Here is an 18,282-nt window from a genome sequence, read left to right on the forward strand (position 1 = left end):
AACGTAAATATTTATTCAAAATCGTTATTTGATAGCAATTCATTATTTAAACATTTATAAAATCAATTTTAATTTCGATTGGTATACTTTAGTTAGCGGTCGTCAGATAATCAGCACGTGACTGAATCTTACCAATGAGACGGGAGAATTTGAATATCTAATCCGTTGTGTTTCCACATTACGACCAAACGGCTAATCCTTCCCAGCGCCTAGCTGTTGCAGGTAAGGGGTTTACATATATGAGGTGATTGATTTTCGTTTGATTTATTTTCTATCGTGAAGAAAAAATGCTGTTAAAATAATAAAAATAATGATTTTGATATTAAAATACACCGAAGTTCGTTTGTTGTTGAGTGTACATTATTAACGTTAACTTACTTGTTGCTATTTAAATCATAAACCGTTAACGGCGGACTTACGTTAGCCTCTTCAGTACTGAAAATTTGCCGGGCTAGGTCACTGAACAGTAACATTTAGTATTAAAGTATTTAGGCCTTTAATTTTGGAAATATATAAACGCAAATGAGGCTTTTAGTGTAAACACAAAACTTAAGCTTAACAATCTTGTGGTTGACGCACCTAACTGCCCGTGTTCGATTCTAGAGGTCCTTTGCCGCCCCCGTCCTCTCTCTACACTGTGCTTTTGTATCCACTTTATACTATCCTATATGATAAAGGCATTCAAATGCCAAAATATAACAAACACGGACGCGGGCACTCTGAGAGACAGAGACAGACAGAGACTAGACCGGAAGGCTTACAATCGCTTTAGTGATTCTATGGCAAACTAACTTGTTCACAGTGCCTTTTTTACCTATTCACGTAACGTTAAGTGCTACTGATAGCTCATTTATTCACTGAAGGGTGTTGTTAGGCACGACGCGCGCACACATCAACATATCTCCGCATGAGAAGCGTTTATTAGAAGGGGAAGGGAGGGGTCTCAAAATTAAAGATGAAAGATGCAACAACACCAGAAAGGGTCACTCAGACTTCATTAAATAAATAACAAACATTTAATTTTGCCGAAATACATAATACATGTAAAAGCTTTAATGCTATATTATTGATTGTTTATGTTGTTAAGGGTGGTTGCTAAGGGTGTTGCTCAGCCATGCTGTATTCTGAATAAAACACTGCTGACCAATCAGAATCAAGGAATAGAACTAACCGTTTTATAATTATAAATTAGATCCTTTAAGTTGGTTTACTACTAATAAAATGCCATTAACATTATTTTTCATTTTTCTCTACAGTGTTGATTGCAGTCACCTTGATTGTTGTAAGTAATCAATCTTGCATCCTGCAACTCTTATTTTCCATGCATATAACACGTTGATTAGTCAGCAATCACTAATAAATACTTTTAAACTTGTACATTGAAAAAAGCTGTATGCAAAAAACAAAAAAACATTAACTAACATTTTAGGAATGTTACTTTTTTCCCTTTCGTGTCCACAGGAGATAAATAAACCCCAAAGGCACTATTAAGAGCCATCCAGACACAGGTCACTGCATTTTTTGCTGTGTAAGTACATTTTCTCAATATTCTAAATATATGTATTAGATTTGTATTATATTTCTCAATTTATATTAAGAATAAATAAAGGGATGGTTCACCCAAAATATAAAATTTGCTTTTAGTTTCATTTATTTAGTGAAAAATGTAGTCCTCTGTGAGTTGACTGTAACATCACTTTGAGAGCAAAAAAACATATACAAACAAAATACAATTCAAGTAATTTATGCAAAAGGAAGCTCATACTCCAGACTTTTATGAAAGTGCTCACGACTGTTTGCAGAGACTGCAGATTGCAGATTGAGTTACTAGTATTAAATTGGTTTTGCCTGGAAGTTTTTTTTTTTTTTTCTTCTACTTCTTTCTTTTTTCACTCAAGATCAACTGTGCTGCAGAGTTTAGCTCAAAGTGAGCTTGGACTATCCATTTAAGCATTCTTTGTGTACAGTTATGTCATGTTATTAAAAATCATGTAATTAACTTCTCTTTTTTTGTCTTATGTGTTTGTGCTTTGTATGTTTGCCCTGTGTATGTCCACTTATTTGTGATTCTGAATCTTTTCTCACCTTTGCTTCATTCTGTTATTTTTGCCTTCTTATACATTCACAAAAATGCAACTGTACTGCCTAAACGCTAACCTGTAAAAAAAAAAAAAAATGTACTGTGCTAAATGCTTACCGTTAAATTGTTTTACTGTGCTAAACGCTAACCTGTAAAATGTTTTACTGTGCTAAACGCTAACCTGTAAAAAAAAAAAAAAAAATGTACTGTGCTAAATGCTTACCGTTAAATTGTTTTACTGTGCTAAACGCTAACCTGTAAAATGTTTTACTGTGCTAAACGCTAACCTGTAAAATGTTTTACTGTGCTAAACGCTAACCTGTAAAAAAATTTACTGTGCTAAACGCTTACCTGTAAAATGTTTTACTGTGCTAAATGCTAACCTGTAAAAAAATTTACTGTGCTAAACGCTTACCTGTAAAATGTTTTACTGTGCTAAATGATAACCTGTAATTTTTTTTTACTGTGCTAAATGCTAACCTGTAAAAAAAAGCAGTGCCCTGAATGCTAAGCTGTAAAAAATTATTTTTCCAGAAACGCTTGACCAAAGAATAATAATACAAGGAGACCAAAAACAAGACTATTAAGCAGACAAAAAAAAAACTTCATACATATATACATATAAAAACGCTTTGACATTATATTAAAAACGTGCAAAGACCATCAGCAGTTCCTGCAGACCCTGGATTGGAGGACTTCCTTTTAACAAATCAACAACATTACAGCATTCATTTGTCTAACTGATTACATTTTTATATATTTATAATATTACAGTCTGTTTTCCTGTTACATAGTACATTAATTGTACAATAAAAATTGATTGTCTGTGTTTGGCATTAAATGAATATACTTTTGGTAATTTTATAACATATTTCAATGTACAGTGTAAGAGTGTTGTTGGCACTGTAAAAAAAAACGGTTCATGTTCACATATAAAGATAAATAAGCTGTTTTGCACTGAGTTTTGTGTTTGTAGTCTTATCTCATATTTGTTTATAACTGCATATTTAATATAACAAGACTTTTTTTGTTAACTAATCTAATGATTAAAAAAAAGTTACATTGTATTGCACCGTAACCAGTTATTAAAGTTGTATCTGCAAAACATTTTATTTGAGGCATTGTGCATACTGTGTTAACTATTTACACAATTCACAACAATTACAGGTATTGTTTGTTTATAAAACCAGACGTTTCTGGGTTCCAAAACATATTTTTGCCTTTCAAAACGTTTTGTCGCCATGCCAAAAAAAGGTAAGAGAAGTAAAGCTCAGAAGCAACGCAGAAAAGCAGAAGCTTCAGCTGTCACCAACTGCAGCACCAGTTCTGTGTCAGGTACTGATGAGGTGAACCAATATGTGATCTCTGTTACGGCAACTCATTGTCAAAGTGATCCAAGATACAGTGGTTACTCTAGAGGCCGTCAGTGTACTTGCAATTCATTAATGTTTTTGGCTGTGCACAATGAGTGTAACGACCTCAACAGTTTGGATTTAGATCACATTTTACAGAAAGGTGATGGTTTGTACACTAGTGTCAAACGCACATTGCAGGATAAGGGTCAGTTTGTGGGTAACTTTTTAGATTTTGATGAGCTCCCTAACGTTATTGAGACAAGCTCACAGTGCTACAGCATCCTAAGACATCCCCAAAAGTTTGGATTTCTCAGAGACACACCAGCAGTTGGCGAGTATGAAAACCTTGAGACCACACTGCAATGTCTCAGAGCTGATGTAAGTGATGCGTTGCTGATTTGTGCAAGCACATGCATTGCTGTGTTCAGGGATCGTTCAGGAAGGTTTGGTTATTTCGATTCTCACTGCAGAACACCAGATGGCCTGTCTGCTGAGGGGGACACAGGTACTGCTGTGATGCTCACCTTTTACACTTTGGACGATATGTTGGAGAGATTGCTGCTCTTGTTTCAGTGGTGTTTCACACAGAACGATCATGAACAGTTTGACCTGCTGCCTTTATCATTTCTAAACATAACAGCAGAAAATTGTGCAAGCAGTGAAGCCTCACTGGAGTGTTGCGAGAACATTGATGTAGAGCCATGTGTTACATCAGTGTCTTTTGACAATATTCTGTCCAGTAATCATCAGTGTAAGTCTAATAAGACACCACCATTGAATTCATCTATACCACAGTCCCCTTTAAATCCTCCATTCTCACAAGCAACTGTCCCCGACTGCAGCACCAGTTCTGTGTCAGGTACTGATGAGGTGAACCAATATGTGATCTCTGTTACGGCAACTCATTGTCAAAGTGATCCAAGATACAGTGGTTACTCTAGAGGCCGTCAGTGTACTTGCAATTCATTAATGTTTTTGGCTGTGCACAATGAGTGTAACGACCTCAACAGTTTGGATTTAGATCACATTTTACAGAAAGGTGATGGTTTGTACACTAGTGTCAAACGCACATTGCAGGATAAGGGTCAGTTTGTGGGTAACTTTTTAGATTTTGATGAGCTCCCTAACGTTATTGAGACAAGCTCACAGTGCTACAGCATCCTAAGACATCCCCAAAAGTTTGGATTTCTCAGAGACACACCAGCAGTTGGCGAGTATGAAAACCTTGAGACCACACTGCAATGTCTCAGAGCTGATGTAAGTGATGCGTTGCTGATTTGTGCAAGCACATGCATTGCTGTGTTCAGGGATCGTTCAGGAAGGTTTGGTTATTTCGATTCTCACTGCAGAACACCAGATGGCCTGTCTGCTGAGGGGGACACAGGTACTGCTGTGATGCTCACCTTTTACAGTTTGGACGATATGTTGGAGAGATTGCTGCTCTTGTTTCAGTGGTGTTTCACACAGAACGATCATGAACAGTTTGACCTGCTGCCTTTATCATTTCTTAACATAACAGCAGAAAATAATAGCAGTGAAGCCTCACTGGAGTGTTGCGAGAACATTGATGTAGAGCCATGTGTTACATCAGTGTCTTTTGACAATATTCTGTCCAGTAATCAGCAGTGTAAATCTCATAAGACACCACCATTGGATTCATCTATATCACAGTCCCCTTTAAATCCTCAATATTTAGAATCAGCTAACATAAATAAGCAAACAAAGAAACTGAATAAAACTCAAAGACGCAAAGTTTACCTTAAAAAACGACAGGAAAAAATGGTTTATGAAAAAACATTGAAAAGTAATTTAAAGACAAGTAGAGAATACAGGCAAAGACATAACCAAGCCATGAAGAATAAATACCAGCATGATCTTATTTACAGACAAAAACACAAACAAGCCATGAAAAACAATTATGTGAAGAGTGAAAAATACAGAGAGAAAAAGAAGAAGAGTATTATCAGAAATTACAGGAATAGTGAGCAATACAAGGAGAGACAAAAGAACTATGTCATCAGAAATTACAGGAATAGTGAGAAATACAGAGAGAGGCAAAAGAACTATGTCATCAGAAATTACAGGAATAGTGAGAAATACAGGAAGTACCATAAGCAGTACATTGTTAATAGATATTTCAGAGATCCTATTTTTAAGCAAAAGCAAAAGGAATATTTTACAAGTAAGTGCAAAAATGATTTGAATTTCTATGAACAACGAAAGAAAATGTTTAAACAACTCTATCATGGTGATCCACATTTTAAGGCCCGCCACAAAGAATACTATTTATTTAAATCTCAAAGCAAAACATCTGCACTGAAGGTACTTCACAAGCTACAGTGTGCAGAACACATTCTATACAAATACAGAAGAATAAACCGTGTGCAACAGATAACAGAAACAATTACAAATATGCAACCTGTTAAAATGGTAAATAAATCAGCATTAAAGGCATTGCATATTTTTAGGGATGTGATAAAACAGGGGCCAACATATGTATGCACGTGCTGTGCAAGAGCACTTTTCTTGAATCAAGTGCGTAGTTGCAATAATCAAAGCTACCAAAAGAATCCAACAGTTGTTTCACAATGTTTGACAGGTAACTATGTTCACATATGCTCTGACTGTCCTGATCAATGCATCTGGGAGAATAGGAACACTGAATGGATCTGTCACTGCTGCCATGCAACGCTTTTGAGAGGTCTAATGCCAGATATTGCTACAGTTAATAAGCTTCAGTTCACTTCTATTCCTGCAGAGCTCTCAGATTTAAACATTTTAGAAAGACATCTTATTGCAAAGTACATTCCCTTTGCTAAAATTATATCACTTCCTAAAGGTCAACAGAAAGCTATTAAGGGAGCTGTAATTTCTGTTGCATCTGACATACAAACAACAGTAAATTGTTTACCCAGACCAAGAAGTGAATCACAGCTGCTAACAGTGAAACTAAAAAGGCGCCTGTGCTACCAAGGTCACTATCAGTTTCAGACTATGAATATGCATAAGGTCTTGTGTGCTTTAAGAAAACTGAGAGAAATACATTCAGAATATAAAGATATTATCATTAACACTGAACTCGCAGCTGATGAATTGTTTGATTACAGACAGTCTAATACAAATGACGATAGTGAAAATGATGAACAAATGGACATTGACACCAGTAGCCAAAGTGAGAACACGGAACAACAGAGTGATGACAATAAACAAAATGGTGATCCTGATACTTTCACAGAACAGCCCTCTGGTCTTATTTTAGATACATGTCTTCAGCCCCCTGATCTTGGTCAGCAGCTGTTGTCTTATGATGATGGAATATTTTGCATTGCTCCAGCAGAAAGAAACAGTCCTGTAAGCATTTTTAAAGTTCCCAAATTGGAGTCTATGGGATTCCCAGTACAGTTTCCTGATGGAAAGAACACACTTGATGAGCCCGGCAGAGCAAAACATGTTTCCCCCAGCAGGTACTTTAACGCAAGACTACTGTGTGTAGATAATCGTTGGGCAAGAGACACAAGCTACATCTTCTTTGCACAATTTGTGACTGAAATGCAGATGGCCACATCTAGTATCTCTATCCAGCTGAGAAAAGCAAAACCTATGACCCGTGATGGACGCAGAATAAACTCTTCACTGCTACAGGACAAGCGTGAGTTAGAAAATCTTGTGAATAATAAAGAGGCAACACGTTTCATGCAACCATTAAGAGGGACGCCGGCATACTGGGAGAAAACTCTGCGTGATTTGTTTGCTATGCTGAGACAGCTGGGCACTCCCACATTTTTCTGTACTTTTAGTGCTGCTGAGATGAGATGGCCTGAAGTGATTACTGCTATTAAAGCACAACAAGGTGAAACTGTAAACTTCTCTGAATTAGACTGGTCAGAAAAATGTGAAATTCTAAGAAGCAACCCAGTCACTGCCATGAGAATGTTTGAAAAACGCGTTGAAGCCTTAATGAGGGATCTAATCATGTCACCGGCTCAACCTATCGGTGAGGTTATTGACTTTTTTTACAGAGTAGAGTTCCAACAGCGTGGCTCTCCACACATTCACTGCTTATTTTGGGTGAAAGATGCTCCAGAGTTCGAAAAGGATCAAGATCAGGATGTTTGTGATTTCATTGATAAATACATCTCATGCAAATTACCTGACGCAAACAAAGACCCAGAACTGCACAAAATTGTAAGTGAAGTGCAGATGCACAGTCGAAACCACTCAAAATCATGCAAAAAGAACAAGAAGCACTGCAGATTTGGATTTCCTAAACCACCTATTAAGCGGACAATGATAACTCGTCCCAGGCCTCCTCCTGCAGAACAGTCTGATGATGAGAATGGATCAGAGGAAAGAAATTATGCCAGTGTTGCAAAAGAACAGCTTCAGAAGGTGTGGGATCTACTGAATGACTCAACTCATAATTTTGAAACAACCACAAAGCTGCTGCAAGAAATTAACATGACTTATAAAGAGTATGAAAATTATCTTGAATCTATGTCAACATCAAATATAATTGTCCTGGAGAGACGACCACAGGACTGCTGGGTTAATGGCTATAATCCCCTTCTGTTAAGAGCCTGGAATGCAAACATGGATATACAGTTCATTCTGAACCCCTATAGCTGCATAATGTACATTCTCTCATACATCTCAAAAGCTGAACATGAGATGAGTGATTACCTAAAGAGAGTGATAAAAGACTCAAGTCATGATAACCTATCTGAACGTGACTGCATGAAGCAGGTAATGAATGCCTATTCAAAAAACAGGGAGGTCAGCGCTCAAGAGGCAGTCGCTCGCACATGCAGTTTAAAATTGAAATCATCATCACGTGCTGTCATATTCATACCTACTGATGACAATGCTGTAAAAATGAGTTTACCAATGAAATACTTGCAGACCATGGATGATGACGTAGAAAACGTGTGGATGACAGGATTGCCAGACAAATACAAGGCCAGACCAAACAGACCTGAGTTTGAGAACATGTGCATGGCAGAATTTGCAAGTGAATATCGCATTGTTTATGGAACACAGAAAAAGGGTAAACATGTTTTGCCACTCCAAATAAATATGGGACACATACAGAAAAGAACAAAGGGAAAACCTGCTGTCATCAGATTTGCACGTTTCTCAGAACAGAAACATCCAGAAAAATTTTATGGAACTCTCCTAAAACTTTACTTGCCATATCGCACAGATAAACAGCTGAAGTCCTCAAGATTTCCAACATATGAATCATTTTATGCATTTGCTTCAGTAAAACTACCAGGAACTGATGAACTGCAGCGTGTGCATATGATTGTAAAAAGAAATCGTGAGAAATATGAAAAGCATAATGAGGCTATAGAACAGGCAATTGAGGATTTTGAACAGAATGGTCCAATTGAAGATGCATGGACTACACTGGCACCGACAAATGAACTGATCAGATTAGAAAGCATATTGGAAAGTGAATCAAATGATCCAAATGACATAAATGAACAAGACAACATTCCTGAATACACAGCATCAACCTCTGTCAGTAATACAGCGATGCCAGTAATGCAATCTACCCCACTGAATACTACACAACTTCGCAAAATGTATGAAAGCTTGAATGAAACACAAGCTTCCATATTTTATGCAGTTCGTGATTGGTGCAAAAGATGTGTCTCTGGTGAAAACCCACAGCAGTTTTTATATTTCTTGAATGGAGGAGCTGGAGTTGGTAAATCTCATGTAATTAAAACTATTTATGCAGAAGCATCTAAGATTTTACACAGGCTTCCATGCATACGAGAGCATACCGACATTTCAAATCCAACTGTTCTTTTAACTGCATTCACAGGCACTGCAGCCTTTAACATCTCTGGTAAAACACTGCACTGTCTTTTGAAGCTCCCAAGAAGCTTGAAACCTCCATACCAAGGCCTGGGAAACAGCTTGGATGAAATCAGGGCAGACTTTTCTAATGCACACATTTTAATTATTGATGAAATATCAATGGTTTCAAAGCAGTTGTTTGCCTATGTGAACTGGAGACTGCAACAGATTAAAGGAAATCAGAAACCTTTTGGTGGATTATCTGTTTTAGCCGTAGGAGATTTCTTCCAGTTGCCACCACTCGGGAGAGCAAAACCTCTCTGTGTATATGAGGACCATGTACCTGACTTCTGGAAAGATTACTTTCAAATGGCAACACTGACACAGATCATGAGACAGAAAGATGATCTTGCATTTGCTGAGCTGCTCAACCGACTAAGAGTAAAACAGAAGCATGAGAAGCTGACTGATGAAGATAAGTGCATGTTAGAAGCTGTCACAAGGTCTTCATCTAAAGAGTGTCCCACTCATGCGTTACACATATTTGCAACCAATAAAGAGGTAGACAAGCACAATACAGAAGCCATATCCTTGTGCTTTTCAAATATTCTTAACATTGATGCACACGACTACAAAAAAGATCCACGAACAGGGGAAATGAAAAGGCAAGCAGCACCATTTAAAGGAGACAAAGGTGATCTTATTGACACACTACAGATTGCTATTGGTGCAAGAGTGATGCTTACCAGAAACATTGATGTGGAAGATGGACTGGTCAATGGTACTTTTGGCAAAGTGGCGAAAATAATAACTCAGAACCAAAATAGTGTTATGTTTGTGCACTTAATTGGTCTGCAGTTAGATAATGTGAATGCTGGACAGAAACATCGCAACAAAGTACCAGATGGAGATGATAATACTGTCTATATTGAGAGATCAGAGGAACCATTGAAAAGAAAAGGAACAGTTCGAAGACAGTTTCCCATGAAACTTGCTTTTGCATGTACCATCCATAAAGTGCAAGGAATGACAACTGATTGTGCTGTCATATCTCTAAAGCACATATTTGAAGCAGGCATGGCATACGTTGCACTCAGCAGAACCACCTCACTTAGTGGATTACACATTGTTGACTTTGATGAAAAGAAAATTTTCTGTGATCCAGAAATAAGTGTCTCCTTGGAGAAAATGCCAAAAGCTGACTTTCAAAATGTCCAGCCTATCCTACACATTGTAAAGGATTCAAATCTGAAAGCAGCTCTTAAAATTATTCATCATAACACAGAGGGACTTCAGTGTCATATGGGTGATTTAAAATGTCACCATGAGCTTCGCTTGGCTGATATTTTATGTCTAACTGAAACACACCTCTCAGGTTCAGCTGTTCCTGAGAATCTCCAGCTGGATGGATACACCATATACAACCGAAACAGACATGCATCCTACACAAACTTTGCACATTTGGCTAGCAAGAGTGGTGGTGGAGTGGCAGTGTATGTAAAGAATAACGTACAAGCTCATCCTCTGAAATACATGCACAATGTTACAGACCTGGAATATTTGGTTTTGAAAGTAGAAGTCCCCCACCAAGCACTTCTTGCAGTGATCTATAGACCACCAAACTACAACCTGACAGAGTTTTTGAGAAATCTTAATGCCCTTTTAACATCTTTACACATCATAGATTTTAAACCTGCTATAGTGTGTGGAGACTTCAATGAAAACCAGCTGTCCCATGGAAGCAAACCCATTCTGAATTTGTTTCAAGATAAAGGATACACACAACTGATCCACTCTGGAACAACAGAAAACAACAGTCTTTTGGATCTTGTGTTCATCAGCAACTCACACTCTCATGTCAGAGCTGGTGTTCTGCAAACATACTACAGCTATCATGATCCTGTGTACTGTGTTTTGGAATAGATACGTTAATAGAATATTAAAGCTTGCCTTGGGGAAAATCTAAACACAGACCTGACTACACTCACCTATAGCGGGTAGCACAAACAAACCTAGACAAAGACAATGGTAACATGAGGCTCTTTATAAACGAGGACCAATGCGTAAACAAGGAAAACCTGAGAATAAAAAAAAAAATGAACCAAGAACAGGACACAAGATACCAATGTAATCAATCAGAACATGACATATGCACAGTAGGAGCACATAGCAGGCTAACATGTGGGACAAAGGAAAAACACAAAAAACTGAAAAAAATAAAATAAAATAAACAAATCCCAAAACCAAACGTGACTATAGGTTGCTTGGAAATTACACATTTGCAGAGACTAAAGGGATAATTCACCCCCTAAAAGGGGTGAACCCCATTAAACTAGTATCCTTGTTATCACACCACACACACACACACACACACACACACACACACACACACACACACACACACACTCTCTCTCTCTCTCTCTCTTTTCTTTGCTGAAAAACTATATAAATTAAAACCACCACACACACTCAAAAAAATTATTCCATCCACTTTCCAAACCGCATTTTACCTTTGCCACATGTAAACACCTACTTCATAATTCCACTGTATTTAGCCTACTAGGGATACAGCGGTAATCAGAGGCATGAGGTGATGATTCAATGACGGGTAAGACTCCCTTTTGGCCAGCGGGGGGCAACCTAAGGCAGGACATCACCGCCGCCCTGAGCACCTGCCCATGAATGGAGGTGTATGCAAAATGGATCAAAAATGGTCAAGTGGATGTGATGCTTTGAGGCCAGAAGCATCAATGGAGGGGCTGTAAGAAATTACAAGCTGCCTCAGAAAGATTCCCACTGAACCAGGTTCATTCAACAACCGCATTGTCCCACATGGCTAATCGTGACTGAGAGAGATTCCTTGCTGCCACACTATTTGGGTGACCACACCAATCAGTGTTAGTGTTCAGTACACCGTTTACATGCTAACAAACAGTCAAATTAATAGTAAAAATATATATATATAAAAATTGTGAGTTACACTCATTTTATTAGCCAATACACTCTGTGTGCGTGTGTGTGTGTATGTGTGTGTCCTTTCCAAGGGTCGCCACCTTGACGTGGTGGAAAGGCTTGTGTGTTCCAATGATCCCAGGAGAAAATCATTCTAGAGCTTTTTACTCTAGTTTGGCATGCTTAAGGGTGAGGTTCCAGACTAAGTGCGATCCGAAATGGCATTAACTGAATAAAATTATATTTATGAAGTACTTGATTTTGTCTCCTTGATCAAATTACAATAAAATAAATGATGTGGCCTTCACCTTAGCAACCACAAATCAACATCCTAGCAACCACCCACAATACCATTGCCTCCGTACATCAACATCTTAGCAGCCACCCTTAGTACCATAGCAACCGCAGGTATGTTATTGATATGATTAGCAAGTGACTAGCATGTCACTAGAATGTATTGCAAGTGACTAGCATGTTGGTAGCATGACTAGCAAGTGACTAGCATGTCATTAGCATGATCAGCAACTGACTAGCATGTCTTTAGAATGTTGTTAAAATTATTAGTAAGTAACTGGGATGTCTTTAGCATGATTTTAACATGACTAGCAAGTGAGTAGCATGTCATTAGCATGATTAACAAGTGACTAGCCTGTTTCTAGCATTACTAGCAAGTGACTAGCATGTTGTTAACATGATTAACAAGTGACTAACATGTTGCTAACATGCTGTTAACATGATAAACAATAGACTACCATGTTGCATGATTAGCAAATGAAAAACATGTTGTTAACATTACTGGCAAGTCTATAGCATGTTGTTAGCATGACAAGCAACTTACTAGCATGTTGCTGGCATAATTAGCATGTTGTTAACATGATTAGCAAGTTACTAGCATGTTGCTAGGATGACTAACATTTCTGTAGCATGATGTTAGCATGACTATCATGTCGCTAGCATGTTTCTAGCATAATTAGCATTTTGCTAGCATGTTTCTAGCATGATTAACATGTTGATAACATGTCACTAGCATGTTGCTAGCATGTTCCTAGCATGTTTCTAGCACGATTAACATGTTGCTAGCATGTTTATAGCATGATAAGCAAGTGACTAGCATGTCGATACCATGTTTGTAGCATGATTATCATGTTGCTAGCATGTTTCTAACATGATTAGAATTTTGCTAGCATGATAAGCATGTTGCTAGCATTTTTCTAGTATGATTAGCATTTTGCAAGCATTTTGCTAGCATGTTTCTAGCAGGATTAGCAAGTGACTAGCATGTCGCTACCATGTTTTTAGCATGATTAGCATGTTGCTATCATGTTTCTAGCATTATTAGCATGTTTGCTAGCATGTCGCTTACATGTTGGTAGCATGTTTCTAGCATTATTACATGTTGCTATCATGTTTCTAGCATTATTAGCATGTTTGCTAGCATGTCGCTTACATGTTGTTAGCATGTTTCTAGCATTATAAGCATGTTGCCAGCATGATTAGCAAGTGACTAACATATCGCTAGCATGTTGCTAGCATTATTAGCATTTTGCTAGCATGTTGCTAGCATGATTAGCAGGTGGCTATCATGTTTCTAGCATGGTTAGTATGTTGCTAGCATTTCGTTAACATGTTGCTTGCATGATTAGCATTTTGCTATATTGTTTCTACCATGATTAACATGTTGCTAGCATGTTTCTAGCATTATTAGCATTGTGGCTAGTATGTCACTAGCATTTCGTTAGCATGATTAACATGTTGCTAGCATGTTCCTAGCATGATTAGCATGTTGCTAGCATGTTTGTAGCATGTCATTACCTAATTTTGTAGCATGATTAGCAAAGTGACTAGCATGTCGTTAGCATGTTACTAGCATGTTCCATTTTGCTATCTTGTTTCTACCATGATTAACATGTTGCTAGCATGTTTCTAGCATGATTAACATTGTGGCTAGTATGTCACTAGCATTTCATTGGCATTATTAACATGTTGCTAGCATGTTCCTAGCATGCTAGTATGTCACTAACATGACGTTAGCACTATTAGCATTTTGCTAGCATTTTCCTAGCATGATTAGCATGTTGTTAGCATGTTCTTAACATGTTTAGCATGTTGCTAGAATGACGTTAACATGTTGATGGCATGATTTGCATGTTGGTAACATGTTGCTTGCTTGATTAGCATGTGGCTAGCAAGTCTAGCATGATTAACATTTTGCTAGCATGTTTCTATCATGTTTCTAGCATGATTAGCAAGTGACTAGCATGTCGCAAGCATGTTAATAGCATGTTCCTAGCATGATTAGCATTTTGTTAGCATGTTGTTAACATTATTAGCATGTTGCCAGAATGTTTCTAGCATTATTACCATGTCGCTAGCATGTTTGTAGCATGATTAGCAAGTGACTAGCATGTCGCTAGAATGTTTCTAGCATTATTACCATGTCGCTTGCATGTTTGTAGCATGATTAGCAAGTGACTAACATGTCGCTAGCATTTTACTAGCATGATAAACATTTTGCTAGCATGTTTCTAGCATGATTAGCATGTTGTTAGCATGATTATCAGGTTGTCAGCATGCTTCTAGCATTATTAGCATGTTGCTAGCATTTTTCTAGCATGATTAGCATGTTGCTAGCATGTTTGTAGCATGAATAGCATGTTGCTAGCATGTTTCTAGCATGATTAGCATGTGGCTAGCATGTCTCTAGCATGTTGTTAGCATTTTTCTAGCATGATTAGCATGTTGCTACCATGTTTGTAGCATGATTAGCATGTTGTTAACATTTTTGTAGCATGATTAGCATGTTGCTAGCATGCCGCTAGCATGTTTGTAGCATGATTTCCATGTTGCTACCATTTTATTAACATGATTAGCAAGTGACTAGCATGTCGTTAGCATGTTTGTAGCATGATTAGCATTTTGCTAGCATTTTGCTAGCATGATTAGCATGTTGCTAGCATTCCACTAGCATGTTTGTAGAATGATTAACATGTTGTTAACATTTCGCTAGCATTTTGTTAGCATGATTAGCATGTTGCTAATATGTTTGTAGCATGATTAGCATGTTGCTAGCATGTCGCTAGCATGTTTGTAGCATTATTAGCATTTTGCTAACATGTTTCTAGTATGATTAGCATGTTGCTAGCATGTTGCTAGCATTTTTGTAGCATAATTAGCATGTTGTTAACATGTAACTAACATTTTGCTAGCATGATTAGCATGTTGCTAGCATGTTTCTAGCATGATTAGCATGTTGCTAGCATGTTTCTAGCATGATTAGCATGTGGCTAGCATGTTGTTAGCATGTTTCTAGCATGATTAGCATGTTGCTAGCATGTCGCTAACATTTTGCTAGCATGATTAGCATGTTGCTAGCATGTTTGTAGCATGATTAGCATGTTGCTAACATGTTTCTAGCATGATTAGCATGTGGCTAGCATGTCTCTAGCATGTTGTTAGCATGTTTCTAGCATGATTAGCATGTTGCTAGCATGTCGCTAACATTTTGCTAGCATGATTAGCATGTTGCTAGCATGTTTGTAGCATGATTAGCATGTTGTTAACATTTTAGTAGCATGATTAGCATGTGGCTAGCATGTCTCTAGCATGTTGTTAGCATGTTTCTAGCATGATTAGCATGTTGCTAGCATGTTTGTAGCATGATTAGCATGTTGCTAACATGTTTCTAGCATGATTAGCATGTGGCTAGCATGTCTCTAGCATGTTGTTAGCATTTTTCTAGCATGATTAGCATGTTGCTAGCATGTCGCTAACATTTTGCTAGCATGATTAGCATGTTGCTAGCATGTTTGTAGCATGATTAGCATGTTGTTAACATTTTAGTAGCATGATTAGCATGTGGCTAGCATGTCTCTAGCATGTTGTTAGCATGTTTCTAGCATGATTAGCATGTTGCTAGCATGTCGCTAACATTTTGCTAGCATGATTAGCATGTGGCTAGCATGTCTCTAGCATGTTGTTAGCATTTTTCTAGCATGATTAGCACGTTGCTAGCATTTCGCTAACATTTTGCTAGCATGATTAGCATGTTGCTAGCATGTTTGTAGCATGATTAGCATGTTGTTAACATTTTAGTAGCATGATAAGCATGTGGCTAGCATGTCTCTAGCATGATTTTCATGTTGCTAGCATTTTATTAACATGATTAGCAAGTGACTAGCATGTCGTTAGCATGTTTGTAGCATGATTAACATGTTGCTAGTATGTCTCTAGCATGTTTTTAGAATGATTAGTATACAACTAGCATGTTGCTAGCATGATTAAAATGTGACTAGCATGTGGCTAGCATGGCTAGCAAGTGACTAACATGTTTCTATGCTAATCCAGGTAAAACCAGTTGATTCAGTTAGAAACCAGCTAAGACCAGCGTGACAGTGGCCAAAACTACTTTAAAACCATGTTAAAAGCATGTTTTTGACATGATTATCAAGTTACTAACATGTTGTTAACATGTTTCTATGATAATCGAGCTAAAACCAGTTGATTCAGTTAGAAACCAGCTAAGACCAGCTTGACAGTGGCCAAAACCACTTTAAACCATGTTAGAAGTATGTTTCTAGTCTGATTAGCAAGTTACTAGCATGTTATTAACATGTTTCTATGATAATCTAGTTAAAACCAGTTGATTCAGTAAAGAAAACCACCTAAAACCAGCTAAGACCAGCTAAAGCCAGCTTGACAGTGGCCAAAACCACTTTAAACCATGTTAGAAGTATGTTTCTAGTCTGATTATCAAGTTACTAACATGTTGTTAACATGTTTCTATGATAATCTAGCTAAAACCAGTTGATTCAGTAAAGAAAACCACCTAAAACCAGCTAAGACCAGCTAAAGCCAGCTTGACAGTGGCCAAAACCACTTTAAACCTTGTTAGAAGTATGTTACTAGACTGATTAGCAAATTACTAACATGTTGTTAATATGTTTTTATGATAATCTAGCTAAAACCAGTTGATTCATTAAAGAAAACCACCTTAAACCAGCTAAGACCAGCTAAAGCCAGCTTGACAGTGGCCAAAACCACTTTAAACCATGTTAGAAGTATGTTTCTAGTCTGATTAGCAAGTTACTAACATGGTATTAACATGTTTCTATGATAATCTAGCTAAAACCATTTGATTCAGTAAAGAAAACCACCTAAAACCAGCTAAGACCAGCTAAGGCCAGCGTGACAGTGGCCAAAACCACTTTAAAACTTGTTAGAAGTATGTTTCTAGTCTGATTAGTGAGTAACTAGCATGTTGTTAGCATGTTTCTATGCGAATCTGGCAGAAACCAGCTAAAAACAGTGGATTCAGTAAAAACCAGCTAAAACCCAGCTAAGACCAGCGTGAGAGTGGTCAAAACCACTTAAAAACCAGTTTGGGAGACTAGCCAAAACAACTGATCAGCTTAGGCTGGTTTTAGCTGTATTCTCAGTAGAGAGTTTTTAAGGTTTGCCCTGGTAGTAGACAGCTTAAATATATTATAAGCCTTATTTTTCAAAAGTTTGTACCCCCGCAATGAAAGTCTATGGGATTTAAGGTGGTTTTGGTAGTCTGGTTTACGAAAACCATAAGCAGAATCAGTTAGAAAAGATATAGCAACCCGAGTCAGACCAGTCTGAAGGTCTGACCCGAGTTTGGTGGTTCTAGCTTGAAAGCTCTAGGAGGAGATAGTGTTTAAAATTTGGCTCAGAAGAATAATAATAATAAGACTAGAAGGTACATTTCCTGAAGAAAATGTGAGTGGTGCTTGCAGTGGCAAAACTCTGCGCCCTGTTGCTAGGGTGTTGCAATGAGGTTGCTATGGTGGTTACTAGGGTACCCTGGGTGGTTGCTAGGGTCCACATGATGGTTGCTAAGGTACTAAGGGTGGTTGCTAGGGTAATCTGGGTGGTTGCTAGGGTCCCCGTAATGGTTGCTAGGGCCGTTGCTAAGGTACACAGGGTGGTTGCTAGGGTAATCGGGTAGGTTGCTAGGGTGTTGCTATGTGGTTGCTAGGGTACCCGGGGTGGTTGCTAGGGTGGTTGCTAGGGTCCTTATGATGGTTGCTAGGGCCGTTGCTAGGGTACCCAGGGTGGTTGCTAGGGTAA

The 18,282-nt window shown here is 37.9% G+C and overlaps 1 long non-coding RNA gene across 1 annotated transcript; it reads left to right on the plus strand.

The window, feature by feature from the left end:
- The first annotated feature begins 122 nt into the window (after positions 1 to 122).
- Positions 123 to 2,760, plus strand: LOC113109385 (uncharacterized). The gene is made up of 4 exons (XR_003292956.1): positions 123 to 222; positions 1,257 to 1,282; positions 1,462 to 1,528; positions 2,574 to 2,760. It is a non-coding gene; the product is annotated as an uncharacterized LOC113109385 (long non-coding RNA).
- The last annotated feature ends 15,522 nt before the right edge of the window (positions 2,761 to 18,282 follow it).

Source organism: Carassius auratus, chromosome 9 (assembly GCF_003368295.1).
Source record: "Carassius auratus strain Wakin chromosome 9, ASM336829v1, whole genome shotgun sequence".
NCBI lineage: Eukaryota > Metazoa > Chordata > Actinopteri > Cypriniformes > Cyprinidae > Carassius > Carassius auratus.